This window comes from Sciurus vulgaris, assembly GCF_902686455.1.
Source record: "Sciurus vulgaris genome assembly, chromosome: 7".
In the NCBI taxonomy this organism is placed as follows: Eukaryota; Metazoa; Chordata; class Mammalia; order Rodentia; family Sciuridae; genus Sciurus; species Sciurus vulgaris.
In genome coordinates this window covers 116,619,054-116,631,154 of record NC_136467.1, presented here as the reverse complement: position 1 = coordinate 116,631,154, position 12,101 = coordinate 116,619,054, and the positions used below count along the sequence as shown (strand labels likewise).

Genomic DNA, 12,101 nt, shown 5'->3' with positions numbered 1-12,101 from the left:
TGTTCATCTCCCTGGACTGATGTTTCGCACACAGTAGGTGTGAAATAAATATGGAATAAAACCAGCAAAGACCAGTGACCAGCTGCTGGTCCAGCCCTTACTCAGAAGCAGCAGACCCAGGGCCTCTTCCTATTCTCCCCCAGGCAGGGCATCATTTCCTACCCGGTTCCATCTGCTTCACATCAGCCCAAGAACCCGGGACAGGAAACGCTCCATGCTATAGCGACAGGGGACAAAGTAAGCCAAAGAGAGCTCAGCCAGCTGGGACTGGGAGCAGAAGAGAATTGAACCATTCCAGGGTACCAGATGTATGTTTTGTGGTTGTTGCCTTTATGAATGCTTTTCCTGAAACTCTGGTTAATTTTCTTGTCCAAACATTAATTTAAAATTGCTGGCTCTGGGAGACACTGTCCTTCCGCAGGTTCTGTTATAAACTTTGCAACTCCAAGGACTGATTCAGTGGCCAGCTGGAAAACTTCCTGGTTGCTAAGAGACCAGAAAGCAAATTACTAGCTCACAAAAGACCCTGCAAAGGCCAGTTAAAAAAACAAACAAACAAAGAAAAAACAAAACAAGGTAGAGTCTGGGCCTCCGCAAACTCCAAGTAAGGTAAATAAACTAGATAGCAGAATGTCTGGCTGGAAAAGACAATTAGAAATATTCTTCATGCTGAAATACAAGGATGCACTCTAGGTAGCTAAACTCTATCACTTGAAGGAAACAGCAGGGGAGCCCCTGTCCAGGCCTGAAATTCTGGATCTAAGAATCAGAGGGGAAAAAACCAAATTGTCCTAGCTGATAAGAAAGCAAAAAGAAAATTGTGAAATAGAAGTCAGCTGCCTCTTTCATGAGCCCTGCTTGTCAGGATGGTGAATGGGCTGCCTGTGGCTGTGGTCCAGAAACATCTCTGCAGGCCAACAAAAGCTCCCTTCCAGAAAGGTCTCTGATCACTGCCGGTCTGAGGTGCCTGAGCCACCGCAGAGATCACTGACCCCCACAGGAGCCGGCCAGACACTTCTGAGATCTGATGTGGGCATAGAGGGAGGGTGAGACTTAACCAGGGCTTGAGATAGAAAGGAGCCAAGAGAAAAGTCCCGAATGGGTTCCAGGGGTTTAGTTTTTTGAAGCGCAGTGAAAGCTATGATGTGTAGTAATTGCTTTTCTGGCTGGAGGACTTAGTAAACTATTGTATTTAAATTCTTTTTAATGATGAAGAGAAACAGGAAGCCAGTCTCTCAGCTCTGGTGGCAACTCAGTTCCTCGGGCAGAGCGCCTTCTTAAGAGACCACTGCTTAGCTGTACAAACAGTAGGAAACCCCCCTCACCCAACCCCTGCAGTGGAAATTACCAGCCTTTTGAAGGAGTCTGACGGTCTTAGGTGACCACAGAGGAGTCACAGTCACCTGTGGTTTAGAGACAAGAAAATAAATGAAGAGTGGGGCACAAAGGCGTGGGGGTCGGGGGTGGGGAGGAACAGGGAGTGGGAGGGGGAGAAACTGAAGCCACCCAATAGATGTATGTCCAGGAGTTACAGAGGGATGTTGCTAACAGCTATGTGACAGTCTCCACTTATCGATGCTTGTTGGATAGCAAAAAGACTTGAGAATATGATGGATCGAACAAGCATGAAATAATCTTTAGGGGGAAAAATATAATTCCCCACATGGCAGCTTCTTCGGATCTCTCCTGACAGTCTGGTTTGTCGGGCTTCCCAAACAGCACGCTGCTGCTCTATTTTAGGCAGACGAGTAGCCTCCGAGAAAGACTGTGTGTATGATTGTCCCAAATGTTCCGTGCCAGTCCTTGCAGAGGGAACAGGCACCTCCTCTCCGTTGTGCACAGCTGCGGCCATACGATCTGCTTTGACCCATGAGAGGCGAGCAGCAGCCACACACGCCCCTGTGGAGTTTAGGTTCTAAGAGTGACCAGGGGGCTGTCCCTCCCGTTTTCTTTCTTCTCGTGTCACCATGGCTAGAACTGTTGGGTGGTGCCTTACCCAACAGTTTTGAACCCAGAAGGAAAGGCAGAGCAGAGCAGAGCGGAACTGCAACTGGGTCTCCAAGGACACGAAGCACCAGTGAGAAATAAAGCTCTGTGACAAACCAGAGACGTGCAGGGTCGTCTGTCCCCACAGCAGAGCCTGGCCTGTATGACCAATGCACACCTCCCAGGCGAGCTCCGTGTCCACAATGCCAAGTTGGTGCTGCCTCCGACCAAAAAGCAAAACAAAAATGAAAACTAGACCTTCTTGTTTCTACCTTAAGAATATTAGAGAATATCCATTTAATTAAAAAAAAAGAAAAAAGAAAATTTGACTCCCTAAACCATGGGAAATAGCATGTCTTTATTTAAAAAAAGAAGGATTCCTCTTCCCCCAAAGCCCTTTTACCACTCCAGAGCCCGCAGCCTCCCACCCCTCAGGACTGCTCACCTCCCGAAAAGCCTTTTATGAGATGCTCAGTGCACACCTCGAATTAGATCAAGTGTCCCTCGCTGCTTCAGCCAGGGGAGCTGAGGCTACCTCTGGGAACATCTGCAGGACTGGACAAAGTGGAGTCTGGGACTTCATCTTCGATGCGCTTTTAGTTGTTTTCTTGACTTTCTCCCAATTCTCTGAACTATGTTCTCCCTCTTCCATTTCATGTGTGGAGATCCTTTGTGGAAGAAGCGGGGTGTAGGTCTATAAAGAGGAGCACTCTCTCTCCCTCTAAGAGGACGAACTTGTTGGCAAGACTATCCTGATGTAGCTGCTTTTTTTTGTTTGTTTTAACTCAATGTAGAACCGAAATAGATTCTTTTAGGTTTTATGTCATCCTCGTTTTCCAGGCTATCAATATAATCTTGAAAACCAATTCTGTGATCCAATACAATTGCCAACTTTGTGTTATCTGTAGTATCCAGGAGCACACCTCCTTGTCTTCACCCGAGGCGCTGTAAACAGGGTTGAAGGAGACAGGCTAAGGCAGAGCTATGAAATGCCACGAGAGACCTCCCTCCAGCTGTACGGACACGTTAGCTCCCTTTTGATTCGATATGGTTGAAGCTGTTAGTTCGCCATATTTCTACCTTCCATTCGCTGGGGTGGCTGAGACCTGGTCAAATGCCTCTGTGAACTCCCAGGAGCCACTCCCGAGCTTTCTTCAGATCTGTCACTCTCCATCTCTCCCAAAAACAGGAACTTTGACTGCAGCTGTGCGGCTTCCACCTCCGTATTAGAAATTTGACATCATCTCCCCAGAACAAGAAGCCAGGGCTGCCAGCAGAACCCGTGGAACGGACATGCTACCCAGAGCTTTGGGTCTGATGTCAAATCAAAATCTAACACAGACTGTCCTGATTGATGGAGGTTGGGTCACATGATTAGCTGAGAGTCTTAGTTCTCTGCATTCTGCCTTTGGGCCAGTTGTTCCCCTACATCAGGAACGCACGCAAGAATTAGAACAGTACTCGACGGCAGTCAGACACCATGACAAATGTCCTTGGAGCCCACACGGTAGGACATGGCTGCCCCTCTGAGCCCAGGCTCCACCCTGCAGATCTCAGGCCCTGCTCCAGGCTCCCAGGAGGGGAAGTCTGATGGGCCCACCCTGGATCAAATACTTTCCGCTGACACCGACAGCTTGTTTGGCCAGGGTTGTGGTATCAGGTGGCTGGCGGTGGCCCTCCGATGTCCTCACAAAGTCCTTGAACAGCTTCAGGTAGGCTTCCACCTGAGTCAGCCCACGCTGGAGTCTGGAGTCAGAGAGCTGTTCTCAGGCTGCCTCTCCTTTGGCTACTGACCGAGGGGCGAACATACCCCAGCCTCTCCTTGATCCAAACATGCTGATGAAGACCACCAGTTACACAGGGTTTCCTGTGGGACTCTGCCCAAATTACCGTCTGTGGGATTTTGCCACATACCTCCTTCCTTCCGTCCCTGGCTCACTCTCCCCAGGAACACTTCCTCACTCTTTCACACAGATCCTCAGGGTATTCTGTGGAAACCAACCTAAGACAGACACACAGGGCCAGCAGAGGTCCTCAGTGTTCAACCCAGTATTCTAGAAAAGGGGTGATGGGAAGATCCTGCTAAAGGGCACATCTTTCTCAAGTTTGACCCTTTCCTGACCACCTGACTCTGAAAGTGGGGACCTCACCTCCAAATCTCTGCCTGGTCCTGCCCTCGTTGAGCAGAGACAGGACTAGAAACCTACCTTGCCGAAGGCGTACATACCTTCCCATGATCCCGCTGGCGAGCACCTCCCGGCCAGTGCTCCACCACTCCCAGAATTCACTCTTCCCCCCTCTTTGAACGTCAGGAGCTCACAGGTTCTTTGTCTTTGAGTACAAATCCCTCCTCTGTCATTTATCAGTCATTAATGACAGCGGCTCTGAAATCACGTCAAGTCCCTCCAGGGCTGCAGGACATCCTTCACCAGGCCCAGAGCCCCAAGTTCATTACCGCTGCTGCTGCTGGCTTCACACTCTACTCAGCTGCCCTTGACTCCCATCCCCTCTTTGTAATGTTTATTTTACCTGCTCCGACTGGAAGACCGCTTCCTTGCTGGAGAAAAAGGAAAATGGCAGTCAGGCTGCATGGCCCTCGCTTTGCCTTTGGTGAACGTGGGATCGTTTTCTCCAGGCGAGGCGGGCCCTTCATCTCCGCACGCGGAACAGAGGTGAGCGGGATTCCTCGCTGAGTTCTCGCCCTGCTCCCGCCAGGCAGTACTCTCACCCCTCAGTTGCTGCAGACGGGACCACACCCTGCGTCACTGAGGGGACTCTGATGGCCGTTTTACAGTCTTAATCCCCATGGCCACTTGGATCCTAGGCCAACGGTTTTGGTCTCTTGATGACACTGTCATGCCTTCTCTAACCCCAGTCGCCGCCTTCCGTAAGAGCCTGAGGAAAGGCTCTTAATCTTCACCCCTGACCCTGCTTGGAATCCCCTTTGCCTTTATTCACCTCCGTTGCTTGGAGGGGAGGTCCCGTCCTCCAGAGTCCCTTCCTCCTCCAGGCTTGGCTCCCGGAGGCCGTTGTCTTTGGGTCCTCAGAATCTTGACTCTCAGGCCTGGGATCCCCCTGGCCCTCTGGCGTCTGCCTCTTTGCTATTCCCATTTCCCAGTACTCCTCTTTCCTTCCATTTTTGCACTGTTCTTTCTCAAGCTAACCATAAGAGAGATTCACCTAGTTTCTTTTGCTGAATTGCCCTTTTCCTCTTCAACTGGATCAATGTTATTTGAAAACAATGACCATGACACAGAGAGGAAATGAGCATCTAATGGAAAGAGTTACCCACAGGCTGCGGGTGGAAGGTAGCAGGAGGGCTGGGTGAGGAGAGAATTCTCCAAGTGCACCTTTTATATAGTTTTGAATTTTCAGTCATCTAAATGTTTTTACTTGTTCAAAAGTAAACTTAAATCAGAAAGAATGAGGAAAGCAAAACCTAAGGCTGAATTTTAACAAAAATAAGAATACTATTCAGCCATAAAGAAGAAGAATATTATGGCATTTGCTAATAAATGGATGGAATTGGAGAATATCATGCTAAGTGAAATAAGCCAAGCCCAAAAAACCAAACACCAAATGTTTTCCCTGATAATTGGAGAATGATATATAATGGGGGTGGGGAGTGAGAGAAGAATCGAGGAACTTTATGTAGAAAGAAATGAGAAGGAGGGGGTGTGAAAAATGGTGGAATGAGACAGACATCATTACCCTATGTTCATGTATAATTACACAAATGGTATGAATCTACATCATGTACAACCATAGAAATGAAATGATGTACCTACCCCAATTGTGTACAATGAATCAAACTGCAGTCTGTAAAAAATTAAAAGATAAATTAAAAAATAATTTAAAAAATAATCACTGATCCCCAAACATGAGAAAAAAATAAATGAACCTAACTCTATACCAAGTCACATAGGGAAAAAAAAAAATCATAGTTCAAACAATTTTGGACATAGTTCCTGGACTACCTCCTCGTAATGGGTATGTTCTAGGAAATAAAGGAATTACACAGGCACCTCAGACCTGATTTGGTCTGTGGCTGGAGGTGTTACTGGTAGAGTCATTCAAAGTTAATAACTATGTCAACATCGTTAAGAACCAAGTTCTCACTGTGAGGAAAAGAGAATGTCAAAATGGAATATAGGAAGGAGAGAAAGAATTGAAGTTTTGGGTTTAGAATGGAAGCATCAAAACGAATTCAAGATTTTTATGAAGTATTTTCTAGCTCCGTCTACTGTAAAGGCCTAGAAACAACAATAACCCAAGATAATGAGCAGAACAAGCATCCAGCTCTTGGCTTTTTCAATACTATTCTCCACAAAAGGAACCAGAATTCCTCAGAGAAATGACTGACTCGATTCTGGAGTAAAGAAAAAAAAGGTGAGCCCAGAACATCAGGGCACATTGAAAACCCAGGAAGAACATGCATGTTAATGGACACCTGTCAAAGGTGCTCAGGAGCCAAGGAGCCGCCATGGCCGAATATGGGCAATTTGAACTTTAATATTTGTCATTTATTATGACACACTGCATTTTTTAAAAATCCTTCCGTGCATGATGATATTCAAAGGGTGAGGAAGTCTTTACAGAAGAATGCCTATTAATGAAGTAGAAGAGATGATAGAATCAGAAAACTCTCATTTTACAATGCAATCATTTATTCAATTAAGGATTAGCAATGTGTTATGTCACCCCTGCATAAAAAATTGGTAGGACATTCAACTACCAAAATATAACCCCCTTGTTGCTTCTTAAGAAGAGGAAGATTCGATGGATAACTATGTTGAACCCCACTCACCCAAATGATCAAACTTAGCATCTAATAATGAGACCAGCTGATGTGAGCAGGCTCCCAAAGCGCTGAAGTGGAAAGCACATCCCAGCCACGGGGCATTCTTACCAAACACGTTGACACAGGTACAATCCGAGGAAGCAGCCACTAAGCCCGATTGTGAGACCCTTCACAACAGAAGTGCACGAATTCTTCAAAACTGTCAGTCACATAAGACAAAAAAATGGGGGTGGGGGGGCTATTACAGACTCAAGGATAATAAAGAGGCAATGCCATGCATGATCTGTGACTACAGTGCACATTCCTGGGACAAGGGGGGAAATTTGAATGTGGATAGCGCTGTCTGTTAACAGCATTGCAGGACCGCGTTTCTTGAGGGGTACTGTGTGTATGTGCAAGCTGAAGTGTTTCAGAGGGGAGTTATGATGTCTGCTACTTAGACTCAAATGATTCCGATTTATCTTTAGAGAGAGAGAGAGAGACAGGGACAGAGCTGCAGATGAGAGGTGGCAGATGTAAGTGGAAGGTTTTGCCTATCATTGGAACCTTGCCACTTTTAAGTCCTTCTGGCTTCCCCCAGCCAGAAGCCCCTCCCTTCTCAGTCATACTGACCCCTCGGCCCCTCCCTCCAGGTACAGACGCTGCCTGTTACCTTGTGAAATCCACCCAGTAGCCCTGCCTTGTGATAAAGCCGCCCCCATTCACGGCCCATTCACCCAGCAGCAGCACACAGCTTGAACCCAGCAGCCTGGGACCAAAGCCCACCCTCCTAGCCACCGGGCTGGACCTTGCTGCCTATGAAGAGGGCTTTAGGTGGACAAAGGCAGGAAAGTACTGGAGATTGAACCCAGGCACTCTCTACTCCTAACCTACAACCGTGTTCCTTTTTCTTTTTTATTTTGAGACAGGGTCTCACTAAGTTGTGGAGGCTGGCCTCGAACTTCGATGCTTCTGTCTCAGCCTCCTGAGTAGCTGGGATTACAGGCACAGGCCACTGCTCTGGGACTTATTTCTTCTTTTGATGAAGTTGAACAAATGGACTCTGAGACAAAGGTATTCATTTCTGTCATGGTGCTCAAGGCTAAAAGCATCACCATTGGCATGGTCCTATGTGAGCCACACCCCCGAACTGTGAGAGGCAGGACCAAGAGCATTTGTCCAAGGTTATGCCACCAGTCAGGGAGAGTCCCAGGATAGGACCCAGAGCCTTTTGGACTTTGGCCTCCCTGGAAAAGTCCTGCTGCCCTCCCCCACCTCAAGTCTTCTCTCTGCAAGGATAGAGTTTTCCTTTTGCAAGAAAATGAATCTGTCACCATGCTCCCAGAGAAGGGGCCAGTGCCCCAGCTCTTCCAGACAGTCCTCAGCCACTAGATGTGGGAGGATTTACCTTTCTAGGGGTGAGGAGGTGGTGGGGCTAGAGGGTAAGAAAGGAGAGGCAGAAAGTCCAAGGCACCTTCCCCTATCTCTGCATCCTTGGTGGCACTGCAGCTAGGGTGATCAGCTTGTCCCAATTTTCCCAGGACTTTCCCAACTCTGTCCCAACAAATGGAGATGGTCAATGTCTAAGTCCAGGCTACTATAACAAAATACCACAGACTCGGGGGCTTGCAAAATCGACATCGATTCCTCAGAGTTCTGGAAGCTGGAAGTTCAAAGACAAGGTCCATGCCAATTCAGTTTCTGATGAGGGCCCTCTTTCTGGCCTGTCGACAGTTACCTTCTCCAGGTTGCTCACCTGGACTTTTCTTGGTTCATGAAGAGAGCAAGAGAGAGAAAGAGGGCGAACACTTGTTATCTCTTATCAGGACCCTGATCTTATGAGGCCCCACCCTCATGACCTCATTTAACCCTAATTACCACTAATGACTCTGTCCCCAGATGCAATCACACTGGATGTGAAGGCTTCAACATAGACCTGGTGTTCCCTCTGCTGCCCAGCCCTTCCTCTGCCACCTTTGCTGACTGGTAGGCTAGAGCCAGCAACCACAGAGCTGTCCTCCTCCTTAGCCACAATCATCAGGGACACAGAGACTTCCTGAACAACTCCTGACCTGGTCAGTGCCCTTCAGCCAACCTTCTCATGGTGGCAGCTGCCCATGCAGTGTGAGCTAAAAGGACATAAAAGAGACACAAAGCACAAACATGCGCACACATGTGTATACATGCACACACACATACAAACATGCACACACAAATACACAGAAAACAGACACTCAGAAAAAAAAAAAAAAACTTGGCTCGTCTCATCACCTGAAATCCTGCCAAATTAAGGTCCACCGGAGACCTATGTGGTTGTTATTGTTTATTAATATATTTGCATTTGCTGTCCCTCTGGGCAGCCAACGTTTAGAAGCTGGAGGACTAGACACAAAAAGAGATCAGCTGTGCTGGCAGAGGGGCAAGGACCCAAAGAAAAGGCAGCTCAGCATACTACAACAACACAGCCACATCAATGTTTAGAGCAGCTCAACTCACAATAGCTAAACCATGGGACCAACATAGGTGCCCTTCAACAGATGAATGGATAAAAAAATGTGGAATATGTACACAAGAATACTTCTCAACTTTAACAAAGAATGAAATTATGGCATTTGCTGGTAAGTGAATGGAGTTGGAGAATATCATACTAAGCAAAATAAGCCAACCCCCAACATACAACAGCTGAATGTTTTCTCTGACATGCAGATGCTAATTCACAATAAGGGGAGGGGTGCTAGGGAAGAATAGAGTTACTTTATATTAGGTAGAGGGGAGTTAAAGGAGCGGAAGGGGTGTGGGGGTAGGAAGGCTAGTAGAGTGAAACAGACATTATTATCTCATGTACATTTGTGACTGCATGACTGATGTGACTCTACAACATGTACAATAAGAAAAATGAGAAATTATATGCCATTTATGTACGATTTATCAAAATGAATAAATGCATTCCACTGTCATGTATAACTAAGTAGAACAAATTTTAATTTTTTTTTTTTTAAAGACAGCTCTGGACAGTGGGAGAGGCAGAGAGGCTGAGGGTCTCCTAAAGGATGGAAGCCAAGCATGGCGGAGGGAAGGAGTCTGAAAGGTCTTTCTCTGCTCTCCTAAGAGCTGTGCTTTGAGAACATGAAATCAACCAGCCAGGGCTCAACTCCCAGCAGTGCCACTTGCGAATGTTGTAATCTCAGGAAACTTGGCCCTCATCTTTTTACTTCTGTGTCTTTGTAACAGGAGCAAGGAGGGCACATCTAACAGGGTTATCCGGCGGCTTCCGTGAGGTAATTCACAGACGGTGCTTAGCACAGTTCCCAGCACTGAAGAAATGCACCGTAAATGTTTAATGGTATCATTAATATTTAACTCAAGCCCGCGGCCTGCCTCTGTCATGTGCTCCTGCAGCCTGGAACTTCCTTTGGTGTCTGCCAAGGATCTTAGGGTTCTGTGATGCTCTGGGTGTGAATCACTGTAAACAGATTCATGTCTTTTGTTTGGAAAAACTATCTCTGCTTCTTCCAGTGGTAAAACATCTGGAGATTTTCCTGGGAAAGAAAGGTAGCCCTCCCTCAGAGCACGAGCACGGTGTCCCAGGGGTGCATTCCATGTTCTGTGACCCTGGTGCTTGTTCCAAGTTGCCATGATACAGAGGCTCACTAGTGAAATGTAATGGGTACCAGCTGCAAAGAGAGCAAAGTGCTAATAGCTTTCAAAATTCCAAATGCACCACTCCTTTGGCCCAAAAGTTTGGTTTCTAAACTTTTTTATACAAATATGCTTACACAACATAAATACAATGTCATTCACTGAAGAATTATTTGTCATGGCAGAGATCAAGAAAAAAAAATCTAAACACCCAATTTGTTCAATAAATGATGTTCTATCCTTACAATGGAATATCATACAACTGAAAAAAATATGAAGAAATTTCTATATTATGGAAGGATCTCCCAGATCTATTGGTAGGTGGAAAAAAAAAATATTGGAAAAAATGTGGGCGAAGTGATAAAAAGTAGCATGGATTGTTCCCATGTGTATTTAATATGCATAGAATAGCTGGAAGGAAACAAGAAATGATACTATAGTTCTATCCATTTTCCTGATACTATAGTCTTTAGGTAAAGAACAAAGAGACATAAACTCACTAACCTCTTTTATGCATTCTGAATTTATATACATATACCCATATGTATATATGTATATTTTTTAGTTGTTCATGGACCTTTATTTTATTCATTTATTTATATGTAGTGCTGAGAATTGAACTCAGCACCTCACACATGCTAGGCAAGTGCTCTACCACTGAGCTACAACCCTAGTTCAATCCGAATTTTTAAATGTCAAAAATAAACAGATGTTGGACAGGAGCACTGGACTTGAAGTCAGACAGACCTGGATTCAAAACCCAGATGCACTGGTTGTGTTACATGGAACAGGTCAGTTTGATCTCCTTAAACCTTGGTTTCCTCATTCATAAAACAAGGATGAAAATAATTCCAATATCCCAGGGTGGCTGTGATCATTCACTGAGATGGTGTTTAAAAATCACCCATGTGCAGCCAGGTATGGTGGCGCACACCTGTAGTCTCAGCAGCTTGGGAGGCTGAGGCAGGAGGATCACAAGTTCCAAAGCTAGCCTCAGCAACTTAGGGAGACCCTAAGCAATTTATTGAAACCCTGTCTCAAAGTAAACAAAAAAAAGGTCTAGGAATGTGACTCAGTGATTAAATCCCTGGTACAAAACAAAAAACAAAAAAACAAAAAACAAACAAACAAAAAAAAAACCCACGTGGATCTTCAGTATTTATCCTAAAGAATAAAGTCATCATACTATCATACTGTGGTGATACCACATGCATATCTATGTTTCGAGCAGCACCACTCACAATAGCCAAACTATGGAACTGGCCCAGGTGTCCATCAATGGGTGAATGCATAAAGAAAATGAGGTCTCAAGAAATCAAAGCAAAAATCAATAAATGGGATGGACTCAAACTAAAAAGCTTTTTCTCAGCAAAGGATACAATCAATAATGTGAAAAGAGAGCCTACAGAGTAGGAGAAAATCTTTTCCACATGCACTTCAGATGGAGAACTTATCTCCAAAATTTATAAAGAACTTACAAAACTTTACACCAAAAATACAAAGAACCCAATCAATAAATGGGTCAAGGAACTGGACAGACACTTCACAGAAGAAGACACACAGGCAATTAATAAATACATAAAAAAGTGTTCAACATCTCTAGTAATTAGAGAAATGCAAATAAAACAACTCTAAGATTTCATCTTGCTCCAATTAGAATGGCTATTCTCAAGAACACAAACAATAATAGATGTGG

The 12,101-nt window shown here is 45.5% G+C and overlaps 1 long non-coding RNA gene across 1 annotated transcript in view; it reads left to right on the top strand.

The window, feature by feature from the left end:
• Positions 1–11,730, top strand: part of LOC306666261 — a 17,449-nt gene extending 5,719 nt beyond the window's left edge. Inside the window, exon 2 of the long non-coding RNA XR_013765256.1 lies at positions 9,768–11,730. This is a non-coding gene — a long non-coding RNA (uncharacterized lncRNA). The remainder of the gene's footprint in view (positions 1–9,767) is intronic.
• Positions 11,731–12,101: the final 371 nt, after the last annotated feature.